Raw genomic sequence first — 16,484 nt, 5'->3', positions numbered from 1 at the left:
GCAGATATGAAAAGCTGGGAGATAGTTACATCCATGAGGTGTGGGAGCTTCCCTTCTCGTACAAGTGTCTCAGTGGCATGAAAGAAGTCTTTCCTGGCGGTAGTGAATGCGAGACTTCAGTCAGCCATTTAATGGTTTGTAAACAGCTGTCATTGCATGGGGCGTGCAACGCGTCTGCAGCGAACTTAGCTTGTCATCTGAAGGGAGTTCCAGTCCCCTTGATTAGACCTACGTTCCATGTGCTTTCAAACGTCAGCTATGTTCTCCTCAATGGTGAAGACTGTTGTGGGATGCGAGCCCGAATAGTTTATGTTGTTTCAGTCTCTAAGATCGTGACATGCTGCGGGAACGTACTTTTTCCTCCCACTAAGATAAAAGAGGCAGCTGATATTTGGCCTCACATTGCTACTTCTAAAGTGAATTTTGACAAGTTGAGCAGACTCAAGGCTTTATTGTTTCAAAAACATGTGGCTCTTACATCTGCACGCGAGACCTACGCACTTCAGGTGCAGTCCCTTTTAAGTACCAACTTTCCGAGACACTTTGGTGAACTCGTGGGACGAATATTTAATGCGTCCAGCACTACTGGAATTGCAAATTTCTTTAAGGCTGTTAGTTCTGGTTTCATTCACACCTTCTCCTCCATAGTCGGTCTAATACCGTCAGCCATCCACTCAATTTTTTCAAGTATTTTCGGGGGATTTCCAATAACTATGGCTTTATTAACTGGCGTTTTGCTGTTGCTATTTTTCATGCGCAATGGCTGTCCCGCCCCAACAAGGAGGAATGAAAGCACTCCCATCAGCGCAGCTGTGTCGTGAACGCATGATGCAGTACTTTGGAGCAACACTCCTGGAGCAATTGGAGTGTGACTGGTCTCTGTCATTCAGAGCGGTTTTACATTGTGTGCAGCCCGTGTTTTGGTGCATCTGGTGGACTTTTGAACATGCACTGGAAGTTTGTCTTTCTACGCAGCGCTTACTTTCCTTGGACGCTGATCTGTTGATGTTCTCGCTGAGGGCTCATTACCAGACTTGCGCGTTGAGGGTGCGTTTGCTACGAGAAGCTACTTACGAGTTGCCCTTCCTGGAGGATGTGGCTCTTAACTCGTCAATGGACACACCACAGAATGCCGCCTTGGCTGAGGCTCAGGCTATGGAACACGAATGCTCCTTGGTCCTTCTTGGCGACTACTGTCCAATTTTAACACCTGCCGAAGTGGAAGATTTCCTGTCCTCTATTTTCCCGGAGTCGATTGGGAATTCCAAAAAAGAACTCTGACTCTTGAAATTCGGTCCTTTTATGTCACATGTTAACAGTTTTAAATTGTCCTTTTATATGCTCATGTGTTCCTTTAACTTGTCATTATTGACATTTTAATAGTTTCATGTACATTTAGGCTTTGAACCACCTTCAACCGACAAGGGGAGGGTGTTGTGTAGCCATTTTAGTAGTAAGCTTCATGCACATTATTTTAGCATACTAGGCCTGCTGCTGTGCACTTTCACCTAGATATGCTTTATTCAGCTCTGCTTTATTATTTTTACAGTAGTGACTTTCACGGTCTTGTTTTATTTTCTTCTATCTGACTGTTTTTGCCTAGTCCAGCACTCTGTTCTCAAACACGATATTCTTGCTCACACTGTGCTTCTTCCAAGGCTATAGGAAGATAGGTTGCCGGTGAACGTGGTATGAGTTTAGTCTCTGACATTCGTAGAAAACACAAATCCTTACGTAGGGACAGTTTCTCAGAATATCAGCTGTTTTCGTCCCTTACACGTTAGAGGGAGATTCCAGCTAGAGAACCATGACTGTATGCTGATCGCCAAATGCTTCGCTACAGACGCTAATGCAGAATTCAGGCCTTTGCTCACGTATGGGGATGATGTCTTCCCAGGGGAACCTAAAGGGCAGATTTAGAGTTTAACACGCTGTTCTCTTATAGTCTAGGTAGGAATTAGTCTATTGACTTTAGTGACAATATGGTATCGTTATTTTTATGCTTTACTTTCTTCGTCACAATTTTAATCCTATTATTTTGTGTCATCCTGGTTATTGCAGCTCACGCTTTGCTAAATAAGATGCAGTTGCTTCATAAAAATTTAATTGAAACATAAACTGCCTCTGTTTGTCATTATGTATATGAGACTAATGTAACTGAGAGAAACGGATGTGACCTGAGTGACCACGGCTTCCCTGAGAAACCATTTATGTCATGCGCTTGGCTGCCCAATCATCCCTGCCCTTGGGTAGAGATGAGGCACTGCTAGTTAGCCAGAGCAGAACCCAAATTTGAGCGACAGATATCACCTTCAGTGGGTTGGACTCAGTCTCCCACACCGAGGGCGATGCTGCCACTCGAAACCCAGTAGTCTCATTAAAATAATGAGAGCCTACGCGCCAGCCCAAAGGACTCACTTGACTGCTTTCTGAGAAAGACTGCTGCCTTGTTGTTGACCTGCTGCCTTGCTGCTCTCTTGCTGTGCTGAAGGAGTGCTCTCCAAGGGCTTGTATAGATCTTGCCTCCTGTTCCCTGAAGTCTCAGGACCAAAAAGACTTCACTCCTCCAACTGGACTGCCCGTGCAGTGAAAATTCGATGCACCGCTTGCCAAGAACGACGCACAGCCTGCCTTGCGGTGAAAAATTCACTGCATGCTGAACCGGAACGACGCATCCCGACTTCGCAAACGGAAGAACGATGCAGCGCCAGCGTTGCGACCGGAACTTCGACCCACAGCCCTACTGGATCGACGCAGGCCAAGCCGGAACGACGCAGCCCGACTCCCTCAGAGGAATCGACGCAGCGCCTGCCATGTGGTAGAAATGTCCACGCAATACTCACCGGATCGACACAGCACCTGTGATTTCGCTCTGCAAGCCCAGGATTCCACGCATCGTCCCTGGGGCGTCCGAAAACCCCGCAACCCGAAGAGGATCCAAGTGCGTGTGCCGGAAATCAATGCAACGTCTTTGCTGCATGGAAAATAACGACGCAAGTCTGTGTGCGAAGGGGCGAAACCGACGCATTCCTCCCTGTTTTCCACGCACCTCCTCCTCTGCAGTCCCTTGCGATGATTTTTGAATGTGAACCAGGTACTTTGCTCTGCAAGAGACACTTGTTATTTCTAAGAGAACTAAAGACACTTTATATTGCTTTTACAGTAATATTTCAATGTATTCTTATTGCATTTGAATCGTTTTGACCTGCTTTTATCCAGATAAATATTATACATTTTTCTAAACACTGTGTGGTGTATTTTTGTGGTGTTAAGGTGTGTTATTGCATGATTTATTTCACAAATACTTTACACTTTGCCTTCTAAGTTAGGCCTGACTGCTCAGTGCCAAGCTACCAAAGGGTGGGCACAGGATAATTTGGATTGTGTGACTTACCCTGACTAGAGTGGAGGTCCTTGCTTGGACAGTGGGTAACCTGACTGCCAACCAAAGACCCCATTTCTTTTTTTTGTGTTGTATTTTTTTAATTGTTAATTGCATCATATTACACAGTATATAGTGAACAGTCTATTAACCTAAGCCATTTCTGTTTCTAATCATGTTTTCTCTTAGGGAAGGCAACAAGTACAATTTTACATTCTGTGAGTCATTATCAGTACACATGTCTGTTTCTTTTAAACATTATGCGTGTACAATTATTGTTTTATATCTCTCTTGTCTATTGCTATGCCATTTGCAATAGTTGTGGCTTTTTCTTATAATAATGCAGATATAATCAGAGGTACGTTAAACGATTCAGTATAACCAACTTATAGAAAAGGAGGAAAAAAAACCAAAAGAACAAGGATCCGTTCGCTCCATGATGTCCTCGTTATACAATTCTACTGTAATAACAGTCGAGTTCAATACTAATCAGGTGTCCCATTTGCCATCTCCTTGAGTCTCCCATGAATATGTTGCTAGTCATTTAAAGAGTATGAGTAATAATGTTTTGTGATAAGGATGGGATACGGTCAAGGGTAATGGGGGGACCATTAGGAGCGTACTGAGGGATATAAGGAAAAGCAGTGATTAGTGTGGGTCGTGGAAATGGGAGAAGGAAGGGGGGGTGGCGGGTGAGGGGGTAAGGCGTCTGGGTAGGAATCAGAAAGTATAGAAAATGTAGAATAGAGAGGGAGGGTATGGAAGGGGTAGGGGGAGAGAGGGCATATATATGAATTATATTAGTGTGCATGATGTCTAATAGGCAGAAGAAGAATAGGAAAGTGACAACAATAGTAACAATAATAATCACTGTAATAATAATGATGTTAACATTAGTAGTGATATTAGTAGTGATAGTGATAGCGATAGTGACCAAGGGGAAGGGACCGTGTGAATTCAAAAGGCTATAAAATGTTACAAAATGTTTTGGGGCAGGTGGGTGTGGGGGAGGGTTGGATCGGAGCATGACACAGTGACATGAACATCAATAATATATATAAGGATTGGGATATGAATATTGGTATAGGTTATGCCAGGAAGGTCAATGAATAGTGGATAGTGAACAGCGGCTTTACCATAGGTTATACAGTGACTTTCTACCTTTCTACCGGGGGGGGGGTCATCTGAGTCCAGGAGGGGAGGGATGATGTGTTAGGTATGGGTGGATGTACCTGCATGGGCATGGCATCAGGAATGGTGTGTTCCCACTACGTGGTATTTTGTGGAGTTCTTTAGGGGTGATCCGGTCCTAGTGTCCGGAGATGAAGGGTGACCAGGTCTGGAGAAACACCTCCGTTCTGTCCTGTAAACTGTAGATAAGTCGTTCGTGTGTGGCTGCTTGGTACATAACTGTCAACCATTCATCATGGGAGGGGACGGTCGGTGCACACCAGTGTCTAAGGATGCATAATTTGGCCATTGCTAGCGCGGTGTGTAGGAGTCTACTTTGAGTTCGTGTGATCTTATGGAGTTCTCCCATGTCGTGTAGCAATAGGAGAGATGGGGTGAGAAGTGGTGGGAGGGGTAGAGTTTCTCGGAGGGTGTTTCCCACTGTTCTCCAAAAAGGTTGTACGGCTGCGCAATCGTGTAGGACAGTGGTTCCCAAACTGTGCGCCGCGGCTCCTTGGTGCGCCGTCAAAATTAGCCAGGGGCGCCGCACACAGTCTGGAAACCACTCGGAGGTGCTTTTAATCGGTAGCTTTTCACCGTGGTTTTGGAAACAAAACCCCCTGCATTAATTATTGTGACCAGCGGAGGGCGCCAGAGTACCATTAATATTATCCCTATGACAAAAGAAAAGAAATAGTTTAAAATAAATGGTTTTCTGGAACCTGAACGAGAGAATAAAGAAGTCAAACTGTAAATAGTGTAGGTACAGGTACAGGCTGGGATTACGTTCCCCCACCCGCCAAAAAAAAGTAACATAATGGGGAGCCGTGGCCAACACGGCCAATAGGTCAAAGGAGCCGGGGATCGAAAAAGTTTGGGAACCACTGGTGTAGGATATGGAGTAAGTCACAGTGCGTGTGTGGGCACCTCCAGCAGTTTGCATGGGGGAGAAGTCTTCCCATATGTAATTTTTGTGGGGTCCAATACCAATCATGTAGTGTCTTAAAAAGGCAGAATTTCAGGCGAGCCTCACGTGCTCCGCGGTCTCTGGCTTCGATCAGGTCAGTCCAGTCCTCCAAGTCATATTCAGTTTGTAGGTGCGTCTGCCATTTGTTTTTGAGGGAAGTCAGGAGTGAGAAGAGGTGGCGATTCAGCAATGCCTGAAGTCCCGATATCGCGCCTTTCATCTGCCCCTATGTCTCTAGATAATATAATATAGGAGAGGGAGGGAGCTGTCGGGGATGGACACCTAGTCTCTGTTTAAGACAATGTCTGAGTTGGAGGTAGCGCCATGAGTGGCATTCTGGGAGGTTGAATTCCACCTGTAGGTCCCTAAATGTTTTCCAGGTTTCCCCTGATATAAGTTGGTCCACTCGCATGACGCCTCGTTGACCCCAGTCCTTCCAGATAATAGTTTTCCCTCCAATTTGGAACCCTTTGTTGCCCCATAACAGAGCTCTGTCATGTAGGTGGGGGTCTATCTTAAAGAGCCGATGTACCCGCTGCCAGGTTTTCTTCATGGCTCCTATCATAGGATTGGTGGATCGGGGGCATTTTTGGCTCGTATCATATAATAGCTGAAGGCCGTAGGGGGCCCCTGTAAGGGCTCGATTTGGGGGCCCCTGTAAGGGCTCGATAGCAGCGGATTTATTTCAGTCAGGAGTAGGAGGGCCATTTGTGAAAGATGTAACACGTAAGAATAGTGTTCGATCGAGGGAAGGCTTAGTCCACCGCATTCCCGACGGGCTATCAAGGTGGTTTTGGGTAGTCGTGGGCGCATGGATCCCCAGGCAAAGGAGCGGATACAGCGGTCTATCTCTCTTAATACAGGTAAGGGGATCTGTAAGGGGAGCATACCTAGGACATATAGGAACCTCGGCAAGGTTACCATCCGCACCGCTTGTACCCTGCCCCACATGGAGAGGCTCAGTTGACCCCATTTCTCAAAGTCCCGTTTCATGGCATTGATCAGTGGGTCTATATTGTCTGTCACTACATTGACCAACCTTGTATTTACGTCAATTCCTAGATATCTTAGTCGGGAGTGTTTCCATTTAATCGGTAAGCCTTGTATGGAGGCACTCACTGTGACTGGAGAAAGTGGTAGAGCTTCGCACTTGTCCCAATTGATTCGATATCCTGATATGCATTCGAATTCCATTAGAATCTCCCTCAGGGCAGTGATGGAGTTGGGCAGGTCAGTAAGGGTAAGTAAGATATCGTCTGCGTATAAATACATGTCAGGTTTTCCGCCTGGTAGCGGGATTCCTGATATGAGGTTGGAACTACGGATAGCTGCCGCCAGAGGCTCCACCGCGAGTAGAAATAGGAGGGGTGATAGTGGGCATCCCTGACGTGTCCCTCTCTGGATCTCAAAGGTGTCCGACAGGAACCCCCCACAGTTTACCTGTGCTGTCGCGGAGCCATATAGGAGGCGCATCTTGTTAATGAAGCCTTCTCCTAACCCGAATCGTTTCAAGATTTCGAAGAGGTACCACCATTCTATTCGGTCGAATGCTTTCTCGGCATCCAGCGAGAGGGCTAAGGCTTCCTCTTGTGTATCGCGGGTAGTCCAAATGGCATGGAAGAGTGTGCGGAGGTGATTCCTGGAGGAGCGGCCCGGGACAAAGCCTCCTTGGGAGTGATGGATTAACGAGGGAATAACTTTTTTAAGGCGAGTGGCCAGTATTCCCGCTAATATTTTAATATCTCCGTTCAATAAGGAGATAGGACGATAGCTTCCGCTGAGAAGTGGGTCTTTTCCGGGTTTCGGCAAGACTGTGATAGTGGCTTTATTAGACATAGGATGTAAGGAGCCTTCCCTTTCGGCCCCTTGAAATGCCTCGTATAAGACATCTACAGTGTCGGTTCCCGTCCATTTATAGAATTCAGATGTGAACCCATCCTCCCCCGGTGCTTTGTGATATGATAGATTAGCTATTGCTTGTTGTATCTCTTCCTTACTAATGTCCCCTTCTAGAAGAGCCCTGCCTTCATCTGTAAGATGGGGGATGTGCGTCCTCTGCAGGAATGCGTCTAAGCGGGCAATGTCCTCCGATGTTTCTGAGGAATATAAAGTTTGGTAGTACCGGGCGAATTCTTCTCTAATCGCCTGGGGGTGTGTGATGAGTAAGTTATCCTGGGTGCGTAGTGCCGGTATAGCAAGTGCTGTTTCCCGTTGGCGTAGTTGGGATGCCAATAAGCGCCCCGCCTTCTCTCCGTGCTCATAGTGTCGTCCCTTCAGTCGTTGTAGGGCATATTCTGCCTGTGAGGTGTAGAGGGTGTTAAGCTCCATTTTAGCCTGTTCTAGGGAGCGGCGATTGGGGGGGTTGGGTTGCTGTGTGTATTTCCTCATGGCCTGCGTTATTGTGTCTTCTAACGTGCGTTGTCGGGCCCGTCTATGGGCACTGGAGATAGCTCCATCTCTCATTAGTTGCCCTCTAATAGTTGCTTTCGCCGCAGCCCAGAGAAGTTGTGGTGAGGTCACTGAGCCTCTATTGTCCTTCATGTATGTGGCCATGTGAGTCTTGAGTTGTTTCTTCCCAGTCGAGGATCGGTACCTAGTGTTAGGGAGGCGCCAGGGTTTACGGCCGGGTGTAATCATTCCGAGTTCCAGGGTTATTAATACCGGAGAGTGGTCTGATAGTGCGGCTACTAGTATTTCTATTGACTTAACCGCTTGTAGCATTCTATGATTAAGCAAGAAATAGTCTAGCCGTGATTGGGTCCCGTGGACCGAAGAGACAAAGGTATATTCCCTATTGGAAGGGTGGGAGAGACGCCAACAATCTATTAGGCCATGGTCTGAGAGGATGTCTTTTAGTACGGCTCTATCAGCATTGTTACCCGCGTCAAGACCATTTGATCGGTCTAGAATGGCATCTTGGACTATGTTCCAGTCCCCCCCAAGAATATATTGTGAGGCACCTATCTGTGTCAGAAGACGGTTAAGGGATAGGAAAAAGGTGCGCTTCGAGCCGGTGGGGGCGTATATGGAGCCTATGCATATTGTGGAGGATCCTACCACTAGTTTAGCCAGTACGTAGCGTCCCTCTGGGTCATGCCATGTTTTAACTAGTCGGAATTGCAGGGAGCGACGCAGGCGTATTGCCACTCCACATTTACTTCCCGTTTCCCTGTGTACCTGCCAACATGGGTGGTGTTCCGCTGTATATTACTTTTCCCACCCAATCTCTACGTAGTTTCTCTGATTCCATCGAGGAGAGGTGTGTTTCCTGTAGTAGAGCAATGTCGGTATGTTTGGAGCAGAGATAGGACAGTATCTTCTGTCGTTTAATATAGTGGGTCATGCCGTGTACATTCCAGGACAGGGCCGTGAGTGGAGTTGTCGATCCAGAGGGTGCCGGGTGTGTCATGGTTTATGGTGTATTGAATATGTTATGGTCCGTGTGGTAGGGCCAGGAAGTAAGTAATGACTGGCCTGAGAGGCGAGGAATATGTGTTTCTTGTTCAGTTAGGCCTTGGGAGGTTGGGAGAGTTCCCCTTGGTCACAATACGAAAAATATAGAAGAGGGGGGGGAGGATGGAGAGAGATAGCGTGGGATGTGCAGAGAGAGACGGACAGCGATTCCTGCTTGGGTATGGGTAAGTATAGAAGTGGAGAGAAGAATGGATACAGGAATCTCACTAAAACGAAAAAATAGATGATAATAATAATAAAAGAATAAATAAAAAGGAAAAAAAGAATAGAGAGTGGAAATTGATCAGAGGATAAAAACACTCACTACTACCTAAAACCTTCTAATCTGCGGGTCTAACCTGTAAGGCCCGCGCGCCGGTAGGGTATTATATCAATGGTGCATGATGAGGGAGTATATGCTTCGTTCCTGGTGTCATGGGACCTCCCAGGAGGAGTGGGGGCCCCCCAGTCGCGTGGGCGCTTAAATGGATGCATGAGATGCCGGGGGGCTGGGCGTGGGCCCAGAGTAAATGTTAGGGTCCAAGAACGAGGAGGGAGGAGGGAGGGGGGAGGGGAAGAGGGACGGGCCCGGGGATACGCGCCACAGGACCTCCCACTACACGTTCTGTGCTTATCATCTGTTAAGACATCTTAGAATGTGAAAATCTGTAGTATCTTATGGTGGCCTACGGTATTGCGTTTGGAGTGATCGCCCGGGAGCATGTCCCTTGTGGTAGTCTTGGAGCCATCGTGACCCCGAGTTGTGTTAGTCTCATTACTCTCTTCAGTGCAGTTGTTATATGCCTAAGAGTTAGCTGCGCTGTTCTGCAGGTGTACCTTTTTGTGGTTTGTCTTCAGTAAGAGTAGGGGCGTGTTGCCGTCTGTTAATATCATCTGTAGGTTTTCCTAGTGGGTAGGGACGTTGAAGTTCTCCCAAAGGATGCTATCAGTATTATTACGCTGCTGCCGTTTGGATCTAGGGTATTGAGTATTGGGTGGTCTGCCCATCCCTTCCTGGGGCGACGGAGGGGGTGTGTGGAAGGGGGGGGAGAGGCCTCGCCAGTGGATCATCGGGTTGACCTCCCCTCTGAGCCGTCTATCCAGTAAATGTATAGTGTTCGAGACTGCACGGCGCTGGGGGTGCGGCGTGTATCTTTATGGTTGTGTATGTCTGCCCTATGAGGGTGGGGTGTACGTGTGACTTGAGTATGACTGTGTTAAGCGCTCCCCCATTAATGAGGTTGGGGGTGGTGCTGTGTGGTGTCCCACAAGTCTAATCCTATCTGTTCCTTGTCCTGGTTCCTATGTGATAACCCCCCCGTCCCACATCAGAACCCGGGTTGGCCTCCTCGCCGTGGCGGGGTCATCAGTTAATGGATATGGCTTGTCCTATGTGTTACACTGCAGCAATCAGCATTTGATAAATGTGTTTTTAGTGGGCCCCCACCCCCCTGGATGGGCATGTCACTTATCTGTCCCAAGGTGGAGAGTAGGTGGTCTAGAAGCAGGTCCTGATCTCCGGGTCATCTGTCCTACTGTGAGCTTAGTGTTCAGCATGCTGGTCTTCTGATGATGGTTTCAAGGGGGAGCGGGATTTGTCTCTGCCCGTATCTTGAGTGTGATCCATCACTGCTTGCAGGATGTGCTCCCAGGCTTCCTGTGTCTTTGGGGGCTGATCATATCCTCGGCCTCTTTTTTGCGAGGGGGTACGTTGAGTCTGGGGCCATGGGGTTGACAAGCTAACAGCAGTTTCTGTATGTGGCGCTGGAGAGTCCAGATGGCAGGGGGCGATGTCCATAGATTGCGGGGTCACACTATGTAGATAGGCGCTGAGGTCCTCGGGGTCAGTGAAGTCTCTGGATGCGCCATGGTGTGTGATCCACATACGTGCCGGTTCAAAAAGACCATACTTGATGTCTAAAGATCTTAGTTGCGGACGTAGGGCAAGGAATGCTCTTCTTCTGTCATTCATTAACCTCGAGAAGTCTGCCGCCACTCTGATTTCGTGTCCATTCAGTGATATCGGTTGTCGTGCTTTAGCTATGGAGATGACCTGGCGGGCTTGTTCATGGCGCAGGAAACATGCAATGATAGGGCGCGGTTTATTTGCAGATGCTTTGTGTGAAGGACCAATTCTGTGCACCCTCTGAAATTCTGAGGTGGTGAAAACTCTATGCCGCAGTGGTTGGTCAGCAGTGAGCTAAGAAAGGTTTTGATATTGGATCCTTCTTTTTGTTCCGGTATACCGAAAAAGCGTACATTGTCTCTACGACTTCGGTCCTCCAGTTCAGTGAGTTTAGCTCTGAGTGACTTTAGTTCCTCTTCCTGATCAGGGGTTGACGCTATATGGTCTTCTACTGCCGACAGGCGCTGATCTAGGTTGTTTGCTGTTTCTCTAAAGCCTGCTATATCAGCGCGGATTGAGGAGGAGGCCAAAGTTAGGTCTGTTATTTTTAGGTCCATTGCCTCCAAGCACCGTCCAACTGAGGCAATCTCTTGCAGTATACGGTCTGTGGCGTCTAGTGTGGGTTGATCTAATGGGGGAGATGTATGCCCCTGTGGTGCCGTTTGTGCCGTCATAGCTTTGGGTTGAGCAATGGTTTCCTAAAATAGCAGTTGATGAGAATGTTTACTTGCGGTCTTGTCGTTGGGCATTGTTCTCAAGGAGTGGAAGTCAGATAGAAGATATTATTTTAAGAGCTAGCACTCAAGAACTTGTAGATCTACGGACAGTTTCCTTGACTTCCAAGGATGGGTCAGACCTTGTGGTATAGGATCTGTAGATAAGGTACCTACTCGGTTTGGTGTCCTGCTGTGACCTGCCAAGCTTTAGAGCGTGATCTATAGAGGACTAGAATACGCTCAGTTTCTGATAGAGGTCCATTGATATAGGGCTGAAGAGAGATCAATGAATTTGAGTGTGATGCAGCGTGCAACAAGGGGGGCATCTTGTCTATGTTTTATTTTAGATCAGTCTCTTGTTGTGGTACCCAGTACAATGGTTCTTGTTTTTGGGAGGGCAATTGGCTGGAGGGTCGAGTTGCGTAGCGCGGCACGTGTTGTTCTGCTCTCCTTTCTTCTTCCTATTCCGGCTTTCCTCCCCCTTCTTTGTTTCTTTATCGTTCCTTATGTGTGAAATCTTTGTCCCTCTGTTTCTCTTCGAAATCCTTTCGCTGTCTCCCCCTTGTCTTCCTTCCCCCTTCTCCTCCGCCCCCCCTCTGGGTGTCGTGGAGAGTCTTATTCTTCGCGCGCTAGGTCATAAACAAGGTGGCCATTTTCTTCGACGGCCAGACCACGTCCCCAAGACCCCATTTCTAACAAGTAAGCTGAGGAATGGGAAAGGAAAGAATTTGTGAAGTTAAATACATTTTAGAATGATATAATGAAAGAGAATAGGAGAAGGAGAAAGTAAAGAAACAAAACTAACAGCAACAGACTTATAAAAAGGAAGTGTGAAAGTTAGAAGTGATGAAAGAAGAGAAGATATGATGGATATAAACAAATTACCTTATTGTAAGAAAGGCATATAGAAGGAGATGCCTTGTAATAATGTGGGGAAATTAAGTTTTGTAAATTAGAAGGAAAAAGAAGAGTTAGTTAAAATGTATGTAAGAAAAAAGCAAGATTTTGGGAAGAATGAAAAAAATGCTAAAGATGAACAGTTTGTAAGAAAGATGAAAGAAAGAGAAAAGGAGATACTGAAAGTTAAATGAAGAGAAAGTTGTAAAGGGATTTTTTTTAAATGAAGTTAAACAGAAAGAGATGATGAGATTGAAACTTTTTATAGGAATTGAGATGAGGAGACTGAGAAAATGATTAAAATTAGATGAGAAAGATAAAAGGAGAATACGAATATAGGAGATAAATAACGATGATTACGCATATGTGCTAACTAAAGAAAGATGAAAAGAGGTAGCGTAGTTTATTTAACTTTAAAGGTGTACTTGTCGTACCTCTGTTACTGTCTCACAAATTGTCATTAGTGTTTTAAGTTTTGCTTCTCTTATTGCTTTCATTGGTGATTCTGGTGGAGCTGGCGATTGTAATAAAGATGCAGCTTCTTGTACAATTATTTCTGGAATTTAAAATGGAGGTATTCTTGTAATTTTTGTTTGTTTTGTATTTAAAATAGAATTGTGTTTTATCATAAAATTGTGTATCAAATTTCCATTACTTCCTTTTGTTAAAGGTAGATAGTCTTCATTGTAGCACGTAGCTTTCATGTAGCTATTTGTATCTGCTAATGCCATATGATAAAGAACTTTGTTTTCTTGTTTCACCATTTTGTAATATGTTTTGCCTGTACATTTGACAATAATGGCTTTCAATCTTTTTTTATAAGATGTGTTGTCCTCATTTGCTTTTCCATTAATCTCTTGAATAGAAAGCATCTGAAATGGGGAAAAAACGGTTAATAAGGTCATAATGTTTTTTACAATGCTATCCATCAAGCTTTATGGTCACTGTCATAGGATTCTAATTTTCCATAGTTGTTTATGCGTTTATTAGTGTATATGTGAACTAATATTGTTTGGTAGTTTGTGCTGTAAGTATCAATTATTTGGTTGCATTGACAGTGTGTCTGCATACATTCTTGTAGTAAGTAACTTTGTTGGCTTTTGATGTTTTCATCTGTGTTAAAATCTCCCATGATATTATATGTAAAATTAGGATATAAGTTAATACTGTTTGTTATATATTGTAACAGGGTTTGTATTGATATATGTGGAGGTCTGTATAATATGACATCTAAGTCGTTTTTTTCATTTATGTGTAGTGTAAAATATATAAGGTCAAATCCCTGTTGTGCTTCATTTATCAGTAGTATGAAAAGGTCTTTCTTGTAGTGTATTGCAATGCCATGCTTTGTTTCTTCATTGTGGTGTTTATCAAAGATCACACGATAAGACTGTGGGATTGAGTAAGCATCATTTGGAGCATTTCTAGTAGTGTTTATTTCTGTTAGACAAATAATGTCTGCATTCATGGTGTTTTTATCAAATGCTATTGATTTGAAATGCACTTGAAGTGAACAGATATTTTGCACAATAATGTTTAAGTTGTTGCTGTAGGTGCTTAATTGTGGTATTGATATATGTAATGGTATTTCTGTTCTTAATCGTTGTATTTTTTCCTTTACTTTGTGATGTTCAATTATTGTTTTTATCAAAGTTTTGAATGTGTATGTTTTGCAATTGATTTTGCTCAGCTTAAAGCTACATAATGGAAATGGTGTATTTTGCTATTGTTAAAGTGTATATCAGTGGCTCAATAGTTTCACCTTGTGTCCTATTTATTGTTTGTGCTGATGCTTGGCACGATGGAAATTGTTTGCGTATAATAGTTATAATTTTTTTTGTGTGTAGAAATTGCCTTGTAATTGGATAAATGGGTGTCCAATTAACTGATATTTCTGCGTGAAATAAGTGTTTGTTCTCTCTTCTTGTATTTTTGCCAATTGTTTCATTATCCATTCAGTCATAAAAACGTTATTCGGTCAATTTTTTTACCATAAACCACATAAATACAACTATATTCATGAACTGATAAAAAAGTTAAAACACCATCTTTATTTGCAAAGCTATAAAATGGAACACCTGGATGAAATATGAATTTGTCGGGCAACTTGCAATAACATACCCCTTTATAGTACCTATAATAATTTTCTTTGCGGAAAGAGAGGAGTGCAAGTTATTTCTAGTAAAACCTCCATAAAAAGTACAGTTCCACATTTTTTTCAGAGTTTAATTGCTGCCCTAATATAACTCACAACTGAATAACATATTTCCAGCATGGCAGTAGAGTGCAGAAATCTCAAACCATTTCTGTGAGATTTAAAGTGCACATGCTTTAAAATAGAGCAAAGAAAATCAGCCCAGATCACCACATACAGTTTACAAAAAAGCATAAAATGCATAGTTGATTGTGTTGAAACATTATCACAGGGGCAGCGAGAGAAAAAAGCTACTCTTGAGCCCACTGTTGGAAAAGTAACTAAATGGTGTATTAAATCCAGCCTTAACCTTGTATAGTAACATCTATGCTGCCGGTTAGTTAGCCATGCCAAGTACCCATTCATGCCCAAACTATCAGAAAGCTGCATGTAACTCAAGACAGAGACAATCTTAAGGGACCTTATTATGCGACCTTCGTCCTTATGAGACAAACAGCATTTTTCAATAGTATCCTTTGTTTGAGTCCATAACCCTTCAGGCACATCAAAATGTTGATTCATCTCAAGACTGCACAAGTTACTTTTTATATAGGCTACCCAATGGATAGCATGTTAATTATTCAGGTTCGGACATTCCGTAATAACTTTTTTGCGAGAGAACCCCAACTTGGGGGTGCTCCAGATTTTAGCCCAAAACAGCAGGTTAGCCATGCCCACAAAGTCTTCTAGATAGTCCATTCAAAGTTCAAAATGAGATAAAAAACTAGCCGTACTTTGAGGTATAGCAAGCAGGCGCCTGAGAAACTTCTTCTCAATTACCTGCAATTTACCTGGCATGGCACAACCCCATACACCTGCTCCGTAAACACCAAGTGATGCTCTTGTACAACTGAATCAGCTCCCTAATTGGTTTACAGCCCAATCGATAAGCAAATCTAAATATCACATCACAGGCTGCTCCCATCTTCAAACTCTCTGCGCAATGAGCCTCTCCCATGAGCCACACGCATCAAATACAATACCTAAGTAACTGAAGAAAGGGACTTTTAAGATTTGGGTTTCTCCAATATGGAAATTTTTGGTCTTAGATAACTTAGGACCACAATTCAGGAGAAATGATTTCAGGTGATTAACTTTAAGATGTAATTTACTCATAAAGTCGTTAAACATGGTTTGTAGACTGTTTGCGATTATGCCAAAAGAACAGCATCGCCCGCATAAAGGAGAACTGGAACTGTCTGCAAGCCAACTCATGGAATGTCTTTGCTATATGACTCTAAGAAGGTGTCCAAAAAGTTAATACATAATAAAAACAGAAACAGTCCTAGGATACATCCCTGTCTTACGCCTCTAGAGGACCTAATAATGTCTGCATTCAATTATGTTTTTATCAGATGTTATTGATTTGAAATGCACTTGAAGTGAACAGATATTTTACACAATAATATTGAAGTTGTTGTTGTGTGTGCTTAATTGTGGTACTGATAAATGTAATGGCATTTCTGTTCTTAATTGTTGTATTTCTTCCTTTACTTTGTGATGTGCAATTGCCTTGTCTTTGGCTATATGGGTGCCAATTAACTGACATGTCTGTGTGATATGTGTTTGTTTCCTCTCCTAATATTTTTGCCAGTTGTTTTATTATCAAATGCTATTCAAACTATACATGGAGTATTGTTAATAGTTTATAATAATTCTACAATTCCAGTTGCTCCATTAGTTAAACCACCGTTAACAGCAACATTATAAGTTGGATCATAACTTAGTTTTAAAGCAATGTATAAGGTGTGTGCAAGTCCCATAGTTTTTGCGGGATCTGTTGGTAAGTTTTTTAATAT

This window comes from Pleurodeles waltl, chromosome 12 (genome assembly GCF_031143425.1).
Source record: "Pleurodeles waltl isolate 20211129_DDA chromosome 12, aPleWal1.hap1.20221129, whole genome shotgun sequence".
NCBI classification, from domain to species: Eukaryota; Metazoa; Chordata; class Amphibia; order Caudata; family Salamandridae; genus Pleurodeles; species Pleurodeles waltl.
The sequence above is the reverse complement of the archived record's forward strand: the minus strand, read 5'-3'. Positions refer to the sequence as shown.